Raw genomic sequence first — 17,906 nt, forward strand, 5'->3', positions numbered from 1 at the left:
GCGAGTAGGCGCACTCCGTCGCTCGCTAATTTTGGTGCGCGTTTCCTTGAAACCAGCGCGCCTTCCTCCGCCCGTCTCGCTTCCTTCCGAAAATGCACGTACGGGCGGCAGACCTCTTGAGTGAAACAATTTACGGCACCGCCACAAAACGGAACAATCCGTCCCTTCTTTACGTGCACTGCCAGCCGTTACTGACGCCTCCTAGTTAAGCGAACAGGCTTCACGTCACTTCCGCGAATGTATTTCCCCGTTCAGGTTGCTCGTTACTGTGGGGCCTTGTCATTACAAAAATAGAGATGAGCAATGAGCGCACATCTCCAATGAAAAAGTAGTATGGGGCAAAGTTCTCTTTCCTCTTAAATACAGGAGTCGTTGCGAGGGTGAGCGTTGCGCGCGGATGCGGCGCGTAGGCGTGCACGTGTATGCTGCCGTCTTTGCGCTGGCGGCTGTTGGTGGCAAGTTGATCCCTGCTACCATGACACTGTTTAGTTGTGGCTCCTAATGCGAACGCATTCGAAACTAGCCCTACCGTCCTCTACTCCTGCGGTCTTGATTTTCAATAATATCTTTTATGTGGACGAAAGACGTAAGGGACGCGCTCCGTAAATTTCAACGTGGGTTGCCACGTGTCACAAGAAAACCTGTGCGCGGGACTTTGAAGTGCATTTCAATAACGGCGCTTCTAATTTCGGCTCTCCTTTGAGGGTTGCTTTCTTTGTTGTTTTGTGGCCTTTGCGGGAAATGTTGCCCTCATAGTTTGAAAGACTTTTTGCTGATTTGGGGCCTTGTTCCTTTGCACGTGGACATTGTCAATGGCAGCATGACCACAGATAGAAAATTGTTTGATCAGTCCCTTCCTGAGCACATCATGAGCATCGTAACGTCGTTTTGTAGAAAGCCTCGTGCGCAAAGTGACGAAGGCAAAACCGAAGTGCTCCCCTTCTCGCCATTAACTCTAATCTCGGAATATTTGTAGGGAGTCTTCAATTTTCCACTATGGCAAAACTTGAACAAGGAATCTCACAGGAAATAATAAATCGGTTATGTTGAATTGCTCAAGGAAAATCGTAATGTATTTCTCCTCGCACATGGTTGATCGTGCTTCCCTGTTCTGTGAGGAGGGAATTCGCAGGCGGACATTAAAAATGGTATGACGACATAGTAAAGCTTTCTACATTAAGCATCTCAGCTAAACATTCTATGGTTCACAGAGTTCTTCTGAAGGAAAAATGACGTTTTTTGTTTGTAACAAATAGACAACGCTGTGTAGGTGAGACTGATCAAAAATGGCCTTCCCATGTAGACAGCAAGTGATTTGTGGATGCGTTGGTCTGACTCGAGCGGCGTTAAGTTCAGTCACCGGAGAAGTTGGTGCACCGGAACACTTTGCCTTGTGAGCAAGCAGACAGGTTCGGTAACCGCGGTCATCATTAAATGCCACACGCGTGCATATAACCTAGCCGAAGTGGCTTCCTGGGATACTGAGGTCACGGTGAAACCTATACGGTGCCTCCGATTACTTGTGCAGTCGGTGTCCGTCAAGCCACATTAACCACGCATAAGTGATATTGCCAGTGGCATTGCCATGGACTACTTCCAATGTTCTTGACCTTTCTGCATGCCCAATCAACAACCGACCGCTGATTCCGGTTAGTGGTGGCCAACCGTGTCCAGCTGCTTTCCCGTGAGCCTCGTAGGTACGCGACGATGGCTGCCACGTACGTCCCACTTGGGAATTTTTTTACAAATTTGCAATCGATGAAACTACCTTAAAAGTCTCTCAATCAACTTTCTGTGCCTTCCTGGATGGGAATTTAAGTATATCCATGCACGCTGGACATAGACATTTCAAAATATGTATGTTCAATCAACGTTGGTGGCAGTATTTTTTATCCCGGCTAACACTCGCTTGATTGCTTAGACCATATCGAGTTTCGTCTCAGTTATAGAGTAGTCGAACAGACTAAGTGAACGCATACGTAAACGAATACGTAAAGCCCATTAGCCCTTATTAGCGCAGGTAGCGAGAGATAGAGAGAGACATTGATTGAGAAAAAAAGGGAGGTAGGGGGTGTGGTCAGCCTCCTTCGTCCGCGAGGCCAAGAGTCTGCGCTCCTTCCAGGGCTTTAGCAACCAGCGCCAGTTGCTCCGGCGATGACCTGTTCAGCGAGATCCCCCACTGCCCAAAGGCGACGTTTGGAGGTGAGGGAGGGTGTGTGGGCGAGAGTGGATAAAGTGGTGGGTGGTGAGGAGGCAAGAAAGAAGGAAATAGACTTTACTTTTCCTAGTACAGAATACGTTGTTTGGCTTCCTCCGCCATGTTCGCCAGCAGGAGCTGCATCTTTGCGCACGGGTCAGCCATAGTCGCCCTCCAAGATGAGAGAGTTGGTTAGGGGATGCAGCTCAACATTGGGTGCTAGCCAACGTTGGGTGCGGCTACAGGTCCTAAAGGGAGGGAAATATGTGGGTGAAGATAATAGAAATTCTTGGAACGCTTCCGGCATATCCTCATCGCAAGAAGAAGAGGGAGCGGATAATAACTGGCATTATCCCAAACCTTCGTTTAGGAAAGAAAACTGGCCGAAAATAACGACAAGGCGCGAATTCATAACTAATTCACTGTCCAATTCCCATCTCTGTGGGTGCCGATCGAGTCTAGGCGACCATATCTGTTCAACCGTGCGCTAGAGAAATGTTTTAATATCCTCGGAGCAACTGCTAAATTCATTGCATAGTGACTCCTCCTGGGATTTGTCTAAAACCTTTAATTAGTCGCCACGCGACACCAGATCACACAAATTTCCAGGAGTTTTGGACGGGCAGAGACGATTGGGAAAGTAGGGGAGAGCCCGGACTCGCTGTGCACATCTAGGGCGGGCTCGACCGCGCCATGCGAGGTCGAGCGCGGCGGCCGAGCTGAGGCAGTGAGCGGCCGTTCGCTCGACGGAGCTGATAAATAGTAACGTTGACGCCGATAGCGGCCCTCGGCTCCGTCGGCAGGAACGATGACGGCGATGACGTCGTTTCCGCAGCGGCGACGCAAGCGGAGCGCCCCGCCTGGCGATTGATTGCCGCCGGCACATCGACCGAACCCGACACCCGGCACCACTCGTTAATTGAATGGCGCTAAGTGAAGTCGGCCGCGTTGCGCGCATCCGACACAACGTCGTGCTCATGGCTCCGCCCAGTTTGTACACCTCGCTCCTCTGCGCGTGCTGGGTCTCGAGTGAAAGGAACGGCCGGAGGAAGGTGACGCTGTGTTTGCTCTTGCAGGACGTCATTGAACTCCTCGCTGAATGACGTGTCAGTGAAAGCCTTAAGAGGATCGCTTGACTGTGGTGCAAGGAAAGGTACCATCTTGTCCTTTGACAGCGACATTTGGTAACGCTTTGGACGCACATCCGTGTTTTTGAAATCTGTTTACATGTTCGATATGGCCTTTAATATAAAAAGTTTGAAAAAAAGAATTCGTCTGACACCCGCACCCATGTTGGTGCTTTTTTCCTTATTTATGTAATTTGCCACCGCGAAGTTTTGCCAATTTAGCAAACAGGCTGGGTACATTCTAGCCCGCAATTTGCACCAAACGTCAAGAATAAAGCTACAATGGTTCTTCTAATGCATAGGAGAGAGGTTATCCCAGCGTCCCAGTAAGTATTACCTCCAAAACTCATTATTACTATCCTCACAAAAGCTCCATTTAGAATCGGGTGATATAACGTAGTGCACAAAAGAGGCACCCCCTCCTTTCGCATCAAAATTGACGCTGTATTTCAGTATGTTGTTACTGTTCAGAAAATGTCACCAGTAGCACGCAATAATAATCTCCAGTGCAAGGCAAATTTAGCGTATTTTATTTGTCCACCCATCCAGGAGAGCATGTCTCCGTTGCTAGGCAACGCCCGGGCGCTTTTGGCAAGCGCAGATCGGCTAACCTGCTATGCGAAAGGATACGGAGCCGGCAAGAAAAAGGGGGAGCGTAGTTTTTGAGGGCAGAAACGTTCGCGGCACCACGCTCCACAGCCTCATGCGACATTCTGGGTTAGCTGCAGCATGTTTACCGTATGTGTGTAGCGGTGTTGGAGGAGCATGAATGAAGCAGAACCATCAATTGATCGTGCGACAGAACGCCGCACAAAATAGTGTGCTGTGTGAATGTCTTTGCATACTTCTATATTCATCGCTGCAACTTCAGCATTATACCTCGTTAAAACTGATAATAACCAAGTGTCATCCAGCGGGAGAGCCCCTGCAGCGCTAACATCGAATTCACAACGTGAAATGAGGCTAATGCTTATTGCCATTGCTTGTGGTGCTCAAGCAGCATGTAGAAGCAATGCTCTAGTGCTGCGCTCTCAATTGGACGTGCCTATTTTTCTTCCTTAGCCTCCTGCTCCGTCTGTGCCGCATGCATAGTGACAGGAATCATCAGGTTATATGCACATGACGCAGAACTGTCGCGGGTTTTAATGTTTTCAATCTTCGAAAATGCCGAGAACGTTAGAGATCTGCGGTGGGAGCGAGAGAACGGGCATTCTTCAATAAAGGCTTCATTTTCATCTTGCTTTTCGAAGCGGGTCAGCTGCCAAAACGATACAACTTGGGTAACAGCATCGACAAGGTAGCAATTCGGCCCCCATTGGCCGTGCCCGGGCAGGGTGTACATGGAGAGTTAGCAACGGGTTTCTGGAAGTGCACCCCTGCTCTGTTTCGGCAACAGGCGGAGAGGAGAAATCGAACGTAAGACGGCCATTGATCTCGGCCTCCCCTGCGCCGTCCGCCGGCATCGTCGTCGTCCGATTGTTTGCCTTCTTTTCTCCCCCGCCTGGAGTGATGAGAAAGGAACAAGGGCGGCTGTTATGATTTACGACGGCCCGACGGCCCGGATTTATATTGCGATCCGTGCAAAAGGACTTATTTGACATGGTGCAAGGAATAACGTGTTAGCCCGGAGTTACTTGTTCCCCTTTTCCCGCTAATCTATAGCTATACAGCGTCGTCCTTAGGTGACGCGGTATCGATATTTTTTGGACCTTCCTCTCCGAGTTGTAGTCGAGAGTTGTGGGTAAACTAGGGGAGCACAGGAGCAAAAAAAAAAAGCTTTTCCGTTCAATTACTTCTTTACAAAATTAAACCAGGCACAGAAACTTGATCGTTTAGCTTAGTTGACGGAACTTTACGCACTTTTATTAAAATATATTGACAGCGCAGGCGATATCAAAAATTTTCGGAAAAAAAGTACATCACGTGCTCTAAGGAGCGACGTCTGAGAAAATACGGTCAGTTTGACACCAACTAGCGCCTGAAAACTTCGCGCAAGGAAACTTGTAACTTCAACGAAGCTCTGGCAAAACGCTCCCACAACAATACAAGTATAGGCTTAAATTGAGAGCTATTCAATGTAATGTAGTAAACTATCAGAAGACTCTACCAAATAGTGCCACATCGGCCACTGATTTGGGGTTGTGTATCGATGTTTCTCGAATTCACGCTAATACATACCAAAACAGAGTAAGCAAACGTTCTTTGATCCTTTGTGTCACGCTTGTATTTTGCGCCGTTGCTTCTCTTGGCCATGTTCCACTCATTAGGCTATGCTGCTTCCCGATGCATCAAGTGCATGATTAGACTTGTATGCTCATCACTACCCCTCTGTTAAACCAGCGCGTCTTACCATAACGTACACTATTACTTTTCTGTATATCAAGTCACACTTAGGAGACAAGATGAAGGCTAAAAAATGCAGACCACATGTTGTTAGGCGAGCCGAGAGCATATGGTCGTCATGGGTTGTGTTGCTGAGACGAATAATTGAGATACAGTAATGCCGAAGTTACTTGTTGCACAAAAAACCAGTTTATGAATTAACAACGCCTGTTCTTATTGATGTTCCCCGCACGGGGCACTTTGTGTATTCATGGTGACGGTATTTGCGTCACCGCAGACCCTGAGTCCCTATACTCGCGCTCTGACCAACCATGGCAATGGGTTGAAAGGCGGAGGGTCAGAGGTCTCAAGCGGTGGCCGTCAGAGCCTTGGTCAAGCTTCGGCCGATGGGCTCCCGGTCCGTCTACCAGACAGGGGGCTCCGGGACCTCTAGTTATCAAGGTAAGGCTAGAGGAGAAAAAAACAACCCGTCCCCTGTTTTTTTTTAATTATGCTTTTCTCTAAATTCTCCAAACCCAATGATCGGCCCCTCAAAGGGGCCACACCGAACTTTTGTTTCCGCCCCTTCCGAACATGACCTTCCCAAAACCTGGCAACATCTCCCGCTTCTTGATAATCTAATCTCTTGAACAAAAAAAGCTTATTGCATCGCAGTCCGTGTTATTGATCTCGAAGTGTCTAGAAAACATTTACGTGAATCATATAAAGCTAACAAAGAACCGGCGAGCTCTTGGTCGATGTAAACAGTCAGCAACAGGTCGTCAAACTCCTCACTCATTCTCGCATGTTGGACGTGGAGGTCAAGGTCTCATCCCACCGAGGCCTTAACAGCTCTGACGCTATGATCACAGAGTCAGATATAGCAGGCGAGACAAAAGCCCATCTTGAAGGCCCCGGTCTCGTCTGAGCACCGACAGGAGCGCACCGAAGGGGCCTCTCCTCCCGTATCTGTTTATCCTGCTACCAGTACACGGCAGGTCACCGAGGAGATGGAAGTGGAGGCAACCGCAGCGGCTCCATCCCCAGGCGAACCGCCTGTACCACCTGTGGCGCTGCTAAGACCCGCGGCGGTGACGGCTGAAACGAAAGGCACGCGAAAGGGTGCTATGACCAGGGGGGCCGGTCCTCCGGGCACACCTAGGGCATCTGACGAGGAGATGCACACTGGACCTTTTCTGTTTACGTCGCAGCAAAAGCAACAGGCCTCTTCAGTCAAACCTCCAGGGAAACCAAAACAAACCTCTCCGAGAATCGTATCCCCGAAAGACCTTACATTGACAATCACACTGCAGTAGCTCTAAACACGTAATAATGAGAAGTAAATTATCGTTTAATGGAACTTGAAATCATTTTTAAAAATCCTGACGATGTGTACGAGAGACTGCATTCTAATCAGGCAAGCGTCATGTGCCTGCAGGAACATCACCTTAGTAGTAAACAAACAAATTTTCTCAATAGTTCCATGATATTCAGAAAGGGCAGGGATGGCTGCCCACACTCTTCGGGCAGTGTAGGCATAACCGCCCAGAAATCCTTAGAAGCCCTCCGGCACCCCCCCCCCCCTATCAATTTGCAAACTGTCCTTGAAGCTGTAGCAATCCGTACAATAATAATTAAAAGGTTGATTACGGTATCCTCTGTCTACATCCCTCCTGACTTCCCGCTCTCGAGCTCTGAGTTTGAGGCGCTGGTGGATCAGCTGCCAGAGCCTTAAATTCTAACAGATGATGATGATGATGATGGTTAGAGGTTTTTGGCGCAGGGCCAGCTGGGGCAAAGAGCGCCAAACAAAAGTATCTAACATAAAATAGTGGCTACTAAAGCGAAAACAACAATAAAATCAAATAACGGCAATGGTGATGGCTGGTGTATAGGGCCAGATTTGATTATGCGGGATAGGAAATGAGGTTTAAAAAATTCACATCTGACAAGTACTCAAACACACGTTTAACGGAAAACATGTCATCGTCACCCAGAAACAGCGATGCATGTACGGGAATACGTTGTCTGTAGAGTTCTCTGAAGTGTTTGTGTCGTGTTGTGTGAAGTGCCTTGCATGTGATTAGTATGTGCACTACAGATAGGGCCTCTCCGCACCTACTGCACTGGGGTTTAGAAGATCGCGTGAGCAGGTACGAGTGCGTCGCATGGGTGTCCCCCATCCGCAGCCTATCCAAGGCGACTTCCGTGTGTCTGTTGTGTGAGTCAGCTGTGTACCGTCCCAAGTGTGGCTTTATTACATGTAGTTTGTTGTCTGTCTGTTCACTCCAGTGTGTTTGCCATGTTCTGCGCAAGTGTTGTCTCATGTGTGGCTTGAGGTCTGTGTATGGTACGGTTGTTATGTCTACAGTGTTCCTGAGTGCAGCAGCAGCTGCCCTCTCGTCTGCCAACTCGTTTCCAGCGATCCCAGCGTGTCATGGGACCCAGCAGAGGAGCAGCTGATGCTTCTGCGCATACACAGACATGATAGTGTTAAATACAAGATTAACTATGTGGTTTTTGGGGGGTGTATGCGATGACAGTGCGCGAACAACACTCAAGGAATCTGTGTAGATGATAGACTTTGGAATTTGATTTTCAAGTATGTGTCGTACAATCAGTAAAATTTCATATGCTTCTGCTGAAAAAATTGTTGTGTGGACGCTCATAGTTCTGGCTGCACTGAAATTCGGACCGTGAGGAGCGCACGAGACCATAGTGGAGGTTTTAAACGCATCACTGTAAAATTTTGCAACTGGGTATTTAAACTGCAGAGACAGAAAGTGCTGCAGTATTGCAGCTCGCGGTACACGATTTCTTGACAAAAATCGTGTGTACCATAAAATCGTGTACCATATCAAGTTTCATAAAAGAAAGGTCGGAGGACACAGGACGAACTTTCCAAGGAGGTAAAATGTCTGAAAAGGATGATCTGTACACATCTAAAAACGAAGCGCTCAGATCCGAGGCTCGCTCTCTCACTCTAAGTGAAAAGGGCAGAGGAACGGATGGGCGAATTACAAAAAGCACAGATGTGGATGTGTCGTTAAAGACAGGATAAAAAGGATGGTTATTCAGCGATGAAATTTTAAAAGCATAAAGTAAGTCCATGTACGTCCGTTGGTTCTCAAGGCTCCACTTATTACACTCGGGATACAGACTCTCGACAGGGCTAGTGCGAAAAGCACCCGACGCAAGCCGTAGCCCCAAGTGTAGCACTGGGTCAAGCATTCGCAACGCTGTTTTTCTCGCCGACCCATGTACCACACTGCCATAGTATAAACGAGACCCAACCAAAGCAGTATAGAGCCGTAGTAGGAGTTCTTTGTCGGAACCATACGATTGGTGGGAGAGAACCTTAAGTATATTCATTGTTTTTAGACATTTATGTTTAAGTTCCTTGATGTGTGGAATGAATGTGAGTTTCTGGTCAAACACAACACCTAAGAACTTGTGCTCCTTGTTCACAGGAAGCGACACGCCATTAAGAGTAATGTCTGGGTCCGGATGGACCCCGCGCTTCCTGGAGAACACAATGCAGGAGCTTTTTGCAGGATTCAATTTAAACCCATTCTTGTCTGCCCAGCCGGCAAGCTTCTTGACGCCGAGCTGGACTTGACGTTCGCATATTGACATATTACATGATTTAAAAGATATTTGCACGTCGTCTACATGCATGGAATAAGAGATCGTTGGTGGCAGTGCCTTTCCAAGAGAGTTCATCTTTACTATAAAGAGAGTGCAACTCAACACGCCACTTTGTTACCCGAAACACCGAATGACCTGAGGTCACTAAGAATCCCGTAACGCCAAGCGGTGTCGTAGGCCTTCTCGAGATCGAAAAAGACAGTTAAACAGTACTGCTTATGCACGAAGGCATCCTTGATGTATGAGTCAAGTGCAACCAGTTGATCATTTGTCGATCGCCCCACACTAAAGCCTGCCTGGCAGCTCTCGAGAAGACCATTGTACTCGAGGAAGTACACGAGCCTGCGATTGATCATCTTCTCGAAGAGCTTGCACAGGCAGCTCGTCAGGGCTATTGGACGGTAACTTGAGGGGGACGACGGGTCCTTTCCCTCCTTCAAGAAAGCCACTACAATGGCCTCCCTCCAAGAGTGTGGAATGTCCCCGAAAGCCATATTTTATTATATAGATGTAGAAGTGCTTCAAGTGTGTCTGCGTGTAGGTGTTGTATCATTGTGTATGTAATGCTGTCTGGGCCTGGAGCTGAGGGTTTACACGTGCTCAGAGCAGCCCTCAGCTCATGTAGTGAAAACAGGGAGTTGTACGAAGTCTGTGATTTGTTGTTGTCGTATAGGGACTTCTTTTCACAGGAGGCTTTATGTTTCAGGAAAGTGTTCGTGTAGTGTGCTGAACTGGACACGTGTTGGAAGTGTTGTGCGAGTGTGTCAGCCTGGTCATCCAGTGTGTCCGCTGTTGTACTGACCAGGGGCAGGCTGTGTGTCTGTTGTCCTTTGAGTTTGCGTATTCTCGTCCATACTTTCCGTGTGTCTGTGTAGGAGTTTATGGATGTTATGAAGGAACGCCAACTCTCTTGTTTTGCCTCACGGCGCACACGTTTTCCTAACGCCTTGGCCCGTTTGAACAAAGTGAGGTTACCCGACGTAGGGTACCGACGAAGGACACCCCAAGCCTTGTTCTGGGCCTCTCGCGCCCGCCTACAGTCCTCATTCCACCACGGCCTCCGCTGGTTGCGCGGGGCACCATAGGCGTGGGGAATGGACTTTTCGGCGGCGTCGAGGATGTGCGCCGTGAGCATTTGGGAAGCTTCTTCAACGTGTAGGTGTCCCATGGATGTGTGGTGTAGTTGGGATGTCTCGGTAAATGTATTCCAGTTAGCTCTTGCTTCATTAAACCTTTTATGGGAAGATGGACTGCTCGGGCCTGTACTTATATACGTTAATGGAGTGGGGAAATGGTCACTACCATATGGGTCAGTGCCCACACCCCACTCCAGACATGGAAAGAGAATTGCAGAACCAATAGCCAGGTCAAGATGTGAGTATGTGTGGTGACCTATGTTTGGTATGTAGGCTGTTTATTGTTGAAAAGGCATGCTCCAGAAGATGTAAGGAATTTGTCTATCAGGCGACCTCGGGCATCCGTTCTGGAAGAGCCCCAAAGAGAGTTTTGAGCATTAAGGTCGCCTGTAAGGATGTATGGTTCGGGCAGCTGGTCAACCAGCGCCTCGAAGTCGGAGCTCGTAAGTGCAACATCAGGAGGAATGTATATGAAGCATACCGTTATCAACTTATTAAATATGATTAAGCGAATGGCTACAGCCTCAATGACGGTGTTCAAGGTGACAGGGTGGCATGCTAAGGATTTGCGGGCGATTATGGCAACACCGCCAGAAGAGTGTGTGCAGCCATCCCTGTCTTTCCTGTATACCAGGTAACTATTCAAGAAATTTGTGTGTTTGGAATTCAGATGTGTTTCCTGGACACAAATTATACTTGGCTGATTGGCATGCAGAATCTCATACACGTCGTCAAGATTATTCAGAAGGCCTCTGCAGTTCCATTGAACAATATTTTCTCTTCCCATTATTATGTGTTCAGAGCTACTGGAGTGTGACTATTTATGTAGACTCTTTCGGGGCTTGCACTCTTGGGAGGGGTTTTCTGGCCTTCTCTACTGACCTGGACGTCGCAGCCCGTTCCTTCCGTTGCGATGAAAGCCGGAAGGGCTCGACGTCCATGTCGTCATCTGAAGGCGAGGGGGTGCCCAGCGGACTGGGCCCCCTTGACGTGGTACCCTTTCGGGTGTTCTTTGCCGGCGCTGCCAGTGCCGAAGGCGTGGGGAGCACCACAGATGGCACAGGCAGCGAGGCGGCGGAGGGGGTCACTGCGACTGCCTCCGTCTCCATCTCGTCCGGGCCCTCGCGTGTGCTTCGGGCCGGTGGAGAGGGGGAAACGGTGGGTGCAGCAGCATCCCCACCGGACGTGGATGCCACCACAGCCGCTGCTGGCTCAGCGAGCAGTGCGGAGGCGGGTTGTGCTGCCAGAGGCAACCCTGGGGAGGGCGGGGGCGGGACCAAGTCCGACTCGCGGTACTGGGTCCCCGCCGAAACCAGACGCCGCTCCGCCCCCCGGCGAGCTGCGTCGGCGTACCTCCCCAGGGGAAAAGAGGCGAACCTTTTTCGCGCCTCGGGGAAGGTGATGTTTTCTGTTACCTTTATGTTAATGATTTTTTTCTCTAGTTGAAACTTTTCACAAGCGCGAGAGTATGCTGCATGTGGACCCTGGCAATTCGGGCAGGTAAGGTTGGTTGCAGTGCAGTTGTCGGATAGATGATCATGCTTGCCACATTTGGCACATGTTGTTCTGCCACGACAGGAGTTGGTACCATGCCCGAACCTCTGGCACTTGAAACAGCGCCGCGGGTTCGGGATGTATGACCGGACAGAACAACGGATGAAACCTGCGTTGATATGCTCGGGCAGTGTGCATCGGTCGAAAGTCAGAATCAGATGTTTGGTGGCTATTTCTTTGTTACCTCTCCTAATGACGATGCGCCTTACTGCTGTCACGCCTTGATCTTTTAAGCCTTCGAGCAGATCGGTCTCTGTCTCGGTTAGAAGGTCTGGCTCAGATATCACATCCTGGGAGCTGTTGAGGCTGCGGTGGGGTGTGACTCTGATATCCAGGTCTGCCATGCTGGTTTAGCTCATGAGAGTTGTGGCTTGCTTCTGTGAGTTAACCTCAACTCGGACCTCGCCAGTTCTTAGTTTTTTAGCATTGTATGTGTTGCCAAGGATAGATTCAAGAAACTTGGATACAAGGAATACAGATTGTGAGGAAAGAGGCTTGGATTTGTCAACCGATTCAACTATAAAAAAACGTGGGTAGTTGTCAGGTTTCGGTGAGTTGATGGCAGGAAGAGGTGGAAAAGATTCTTCGGTATGGACCCTTTTCAAGGTACGATCATGTTTGGAGGGGGGTTTTCGATTTACCATATGGCATAGGAAAAAGCAGGGGACGGGGGTACTTCCTTCGCTCGGGTTACCCTGATACCGAGAGAGGTCCCGGAGCTCCCTGCCTGGTAAACAGACAGGGAGCCCATCCGCCGGAGCTTGACCTGGGCTCCGACGGCCACCGTTCGAGGTTTCTACCCTTCACCTTAAAAACACATCACCACGGTAGGTCACAGTCTATGTTGGGGGGCTCGGGGTCCGCGGTATCGCCAGTACCGTCACCAAGATTACTCAAGGTGCCCCGTGCGGGGTTAAATTCTAACAGACGACCTAAATTCGCATAATTCACTATGGTGCTCTTCACGGACGGACGCGCGAATTCGCCTGATTACAGCTTTTTAACATCCTCGGGAGCATTCCTTTTCAATAAAACACAGCCCACTTATAATATAGGACACAACACGTAGTCACTCACACCTGGACTTGGCTATTGGATCTGCAGTTCTCTTTCCATCTCGTGAGTGGGGCTTGCGCGCCTACCCATATTCTGGAGGTCGTGGGTTCCGATCCCACCCGGCGGGCATGTTTCCCTCCACTTTCGTTCTTTCAAAAAATCTGAATCTGTTGCAAAAATAAAAATGACGTATCTCATTTCCCTCTTGCTTTCCTTGACTTTCTTGACTGCCTAGCTTTATTTCTGTCCTAATTTACCCAGCCCGTATTTTCCCATTCCGATTCGCTACATGCATAGCGAGGGTCTCGGTTTTGGCAGTCTTGGTGCCATAACTGAAGAGGGTTCAATGCTGATGGACTTCTCTCGACATGTAGACGCTCTAGTCACGACCCGGGGGTTAAAATAAAGGTCCGTTCACCCCGAGTATAGCCGGAGTGGTGCTACCTGCCACCCCTCAAGCGCAGGAAACAATTACTTTAAAGTATGAATGTCCCAGAAAGTGGAGGGGAGCAGGGCTACGCCAGTAGCTTAGGGGTCATCGCACCAGATGAGTATTCTGGAGGTCATGGGTTCGGATCCCACCCGAGGGGCATGTTTTCCTACGCATTTTTGTCATTAAAATATATAAGCTTGCATCAGAAGAAAATGACCTACCACATTTTCTCTTTTGCTTTCCTTGGCGTTCTTGACTGCCTAACCTTATTTTTGTCTTCTTTCAGCGAGCCCCTCAATTCCCATTCTGATTCGCTGTATGCATAGAAAGGGTGTCGGTTCTTGCAGTCTTGGTGCCATAGGAAGCTTAAGAGGGTTGAACGCTGGTCGACCACCCTCGAGATGTCGTAGACACCAGAGTCACGGCCCGAGGTTAAAAAGAAGGTCCCTGTAAGGTCCACTTATGAGTTTAGCAGCCGGGCGCCCGGGCTGCGCGTGAGAACCCGTCGCTCTGTCTGGCGACGTAGCACTGCCGACACTGCGCTGCAACCACCGCTAATTCGTCGCGGCGCGCACGGGAGACGGATTGTCTGGCCCTCCGCATTCCTCAAGGATAATCCCCCATTGAGAAGGCAGACTGCGGCGCCGGATTCCAGGAACGCCTGCCGGACCCGCTGGGATTACCGGCGTGTCTCTATTGTTGTCGCGTCCTGGTCAGCATGACGCACTGTCGCCGTCTTTCGTTTTGACCCCGCGGGGTCGCTCGAACCTGCTCATCTGCGGGCTTGCCGTTGACCAGGAGGTGACGGCGCCTCAATGAATATTCCGTGGCGTGCTGAGTGACAGCTGTCTACGTGTATTTGGGCACGCCCATACGCGTGTACGAACGCTACAGGGGCGTTCCCGAGAGAGTGTGATCTCGAGGTTATATAAGGCCGAACTTGGCCGTTGGAAATCGTTCTCGTCTGAGCGCTGAGCTGGCAGTTCCCGGCGAGACAAGGAGTCTCGACCGTTAACGCTAGGTTGGGATTTAGGAGCCCCCTAGTCGAAGTTAAGATCGCGTCGGAGGTTCAGGGTGCAGCGCCGCACCGGGCAACTAGACGGATCTTGCGGCGAGACAGAGTCTCGGCCGTCGTTTCTCGAGCGGTTTGTGTACGCTCCGAGAGTAGGAGAGTTAGACGAAGTTGAGGAGCTCGAGTGATTTATGCGCACTCGGAGCTAGCGTCTAGCCGAAGTTTGAAGTTTTTCTTTTTATTTATTATGCACCCAGTTTTCATACTGTAAATAGCTGTACATAAACTTCCGTTTCACTTAATCAACTTCAACGCCTCGAGTTCGTCAATTCGACCGCCATCTCCAAGAACTTCAACACCATCACCCAGCCAGCCTCCTGCCAAATCAACCGGAGCCCGGGCGATTGGGTTCCTGATCGACACCGGACTTCGGGGACATCAATCTTCACTGTCCCCTTAACATAAATACCCCAGAAGGTGGAGGGAAAATAGCCCCGCCTGTAGCGTAGTGGTCATCGCACTAGACGCGTATCCTGGAAGTCGTGGGTTCGTATCCCACCCGGCGGGCATTTTTTTCTCCCCTTTCTTTATGTCTATCCAAATTCCTTATTTCTTTCAATGACCTACCACATCCTTCCCATTACTTTCTGAGGTTTTCTATATATATATATATATATATATATATATATATATATATATATATATATATATATATATATATATATATATATATATATATATATAGTAAGGAAATGAGGGACTCGTTGAGGAAATACACAAACATAGGTCGGCAGTCTACAACGCCAAAGGAGGCATAGGGGTGTGGTTAGACTCTTTTTTTTTACTACGGTTAATGAAGTTAACATTTTTTTTAAATATACGGAAGAAAGAAAGAAAGAAAAACACGCGCCCAGAGTGGGGACCGAACCCACGCCTTTCGATTAGATCTCGAATGCCTTACCAACTCGGCTATCTGGGCGACTGTGTTCTCCTTCACTTTCTGGGCTATTTATATTTACTAGAAGTGTATCTGACGCTTGAGGGTGGTAGCCAGCGCCACTCTGACTACACGGGGAGAAGGGGACCTTCTTTTCAACCCCCGGGGCGTGACTCGATCGTCTACAGAATGTCATGAGCGGGTAACTGGCGGGAAGAAAAAGACAATTTAGAAGAAGTGCAAGAAGTTGGATGTCCACCTTGGTTTTCTGTGTTTTGGTTCAACTATTTCGAAATGCGGGTGAGAAAGTGTAAGTTCGAATTTTCATCGCGGCCCTGTTTCCTTCGTTCCTTCCTTTTCGGCACTAATCCTAGCTCTTCCGTAAAGTCCGATAAGCCACCATAAAAAAAAAACTTTGTCTTATCTTCCTGCCGGCCTCTTTTACGACGGCACCGAGGAGAGAGATCAATGGCGCTCCACCCGATTTTCTCGCTTCTATCTTTTCACTTTCTCCCTGTTTGATAGTAATCGCTTGTTTGTTTGTTTGTTTATTGTTTATTGACAAAAACGATGTTCAATAGCGGTCTGTCTTGGTGCCAAGGCAAGAGGCGGCATTGAAAGCCACCTGACTGGGCCTTCGACACCAGACAGTACACGCAGCAGACAACATGAGCGCGACATACTTCAAACCAGATTGCTGGATCTCAAACGCTCAAAACACACTAAATCATCAAACATCAAACATTGCATTGAATCAATCATTACATCGAATAAAATATAAAATGTTCAAACGCATTGCAGATTATCAAGCGCATACAATAAAAAAAACACATACGGAGTGTCAAACACGAGTGTCAAACACGATAAGGCAATATAAGTGAAAAAGAAATGACAGAATTTGTGGTCAACACATACATCACCAACATGTCACATAACCATTAAGGCCAAAAGAAGAACATGTTCTTTAGGAATGAAAAACAAAATATGCAAAAAAGTCACGATTGTTCGAGGAAATAAGTTTTACTAAGTTTTCTGAAGGCAAGAAGGAAGTGGAAGAGAGTTCAACCACCTTTGTTACAAAAAATGCTCTGAAATTAATGAAGTATGGTGCTTTACATCGACCGTTTAAATTTAATTTCAAACATTCGAAATAAACGCGTCTCATTGAAATTTAAATTCAGTATAACGTATTCTGCTGTGAACGAGGATTACCACGGGAACGCTTGTAATTTTAGCTTTATCGAAGTAGAAGCGACCCTTTGAGTAGCTTCCATCGGCTTTATATGCCTCGATTACTACTGCTTTCGCTCATGTCGTCGCAAATAACATTCGTAAAAAAAAGCGATCCTTGTGCAATAAAAACGCTAAACCACGACTTTTAAGTCCGCATTACTTGCCCCGAACTACGCCTTTACATCATTGCACATCACCTTGGACGACTGTGCAATATAACGTGTCCTTGTTTCAAGCAAGTGTTCCCCCATAACGGCGAAAGTTAGAGTCTGTCTCTTTCCGAGCAAGTGTTGCAACGATTACGGCGAACGATGGATTTATTTTTTGGCCAGTGTTGATCAATCTGCTTTAGTGGGTATGATGGGCTTGACAAAGCGCGCCGGGGACGCTGGGCGGTCCCCGCGAGGCACGCAAATACGAGCGGTCGGCATTTTCTTGTTTTTTTTTTTAACTACCGGGTGGTCGCCGCGCGGAACGCGTTCACGTGCGCTCGGCACTTTCCTGCTATTTATAACTTCGGACATGGAAAATAACTATTTGCTAAGCAGTGTCGCTGGTAAAAATGTCCGCCGTCGCTAAACACAACCCCTCTAACAACTAAAACGCCACGAAAGAATTACTTTCGAGCGCCTACAACCAATTCACTTTCCCATAACCTAGTAAACGCTATGACCCCATCGAATACCCTGCCCCCTGTAACTTCTGCCCGGTTACTGTCACCATATACTACGTGGTATCGGACCGCCAAATAACTCCCGAACTTCTCCCAAATATCAGTGGGTGGAGCAGCTGACAAGCTGCGTTGTTGTTGTTGTTGTTGTTGATGATGATGATGATGATGATATATCGGGACGTCGGTTGTCACCAACCAACTTGCCGGTGTTATTCAACTTATTTATCCTACCCTTAACTAACCTAATTACATTCCCACTCCCTCCTCCCGGTTTTAAACTCCCATCGCTTCCCCCCTTTCTGCCCTTGAACACCTGTTTACCTCCCACCTTCTCTTATAAATTCTAATTAGGTATATTACTCTTCGGTAATATATTCTCTAATTCGGCATATTATCCTAAATTCTAATTCACTATAGTACTATTCAGTAATGTAATCTTCAGTATAACGAGCTCTCTTTACCAGCGCCGTCTGGTGGAACGGGCCCGGACGACCAGCCAGCACCAAGGCATCTTAGACTAAGGATGCCTCTCACTGTGCGGAGGCCCTAAGAGCACCCTCCTGCTCACTAGTAGAATC

At 48.5% G+C, this 17,906-nt stretch overlaps 1 long non-coding RNA gene and 1 other non-coding gene across 2 annotated transcripts in view; one reads left to right on the forward strand and one right to left on the reverse strand.

Moving 5' to 3' along the window:
* The window catches only part of LOC144180412 (uncharacterized), a 589,231-nt gene that overhangs the window by 496,755 nt on the left and 74,570 nt on the right, over nt 1–17,906 (forward strand). The gene's annotated exons all lie outside the window — the stretch shown is intronic.
* On the reverse strand, nt 15,393–15,464 carry Trnar-ucu (transfer RNA arginine (anticodon UCU)). The gene has a single exon. It is a non-coding gene; the product is annotated as a tRNA-Arg (tRNA).

Source organism: Haemaphysalis longicornis, unplaced genomic scaffold (genome assembly GCF_048455015.1).
Source record: "Haemaphysalis longicornis isolate Haplotype H1 unplaced genomic scaffold, Haemaphysalis longicornis Haplotype H1 scaffold_4, whole genome shotgun sequence".
Taxonomy (NCBI): domain Eukaryota; kingdom Metazoa; phylum Arthropoda; class Arachnida; order Ixodida; family Ixodidae; genus Haemaphysalis; species Haemaphysalis longicornis.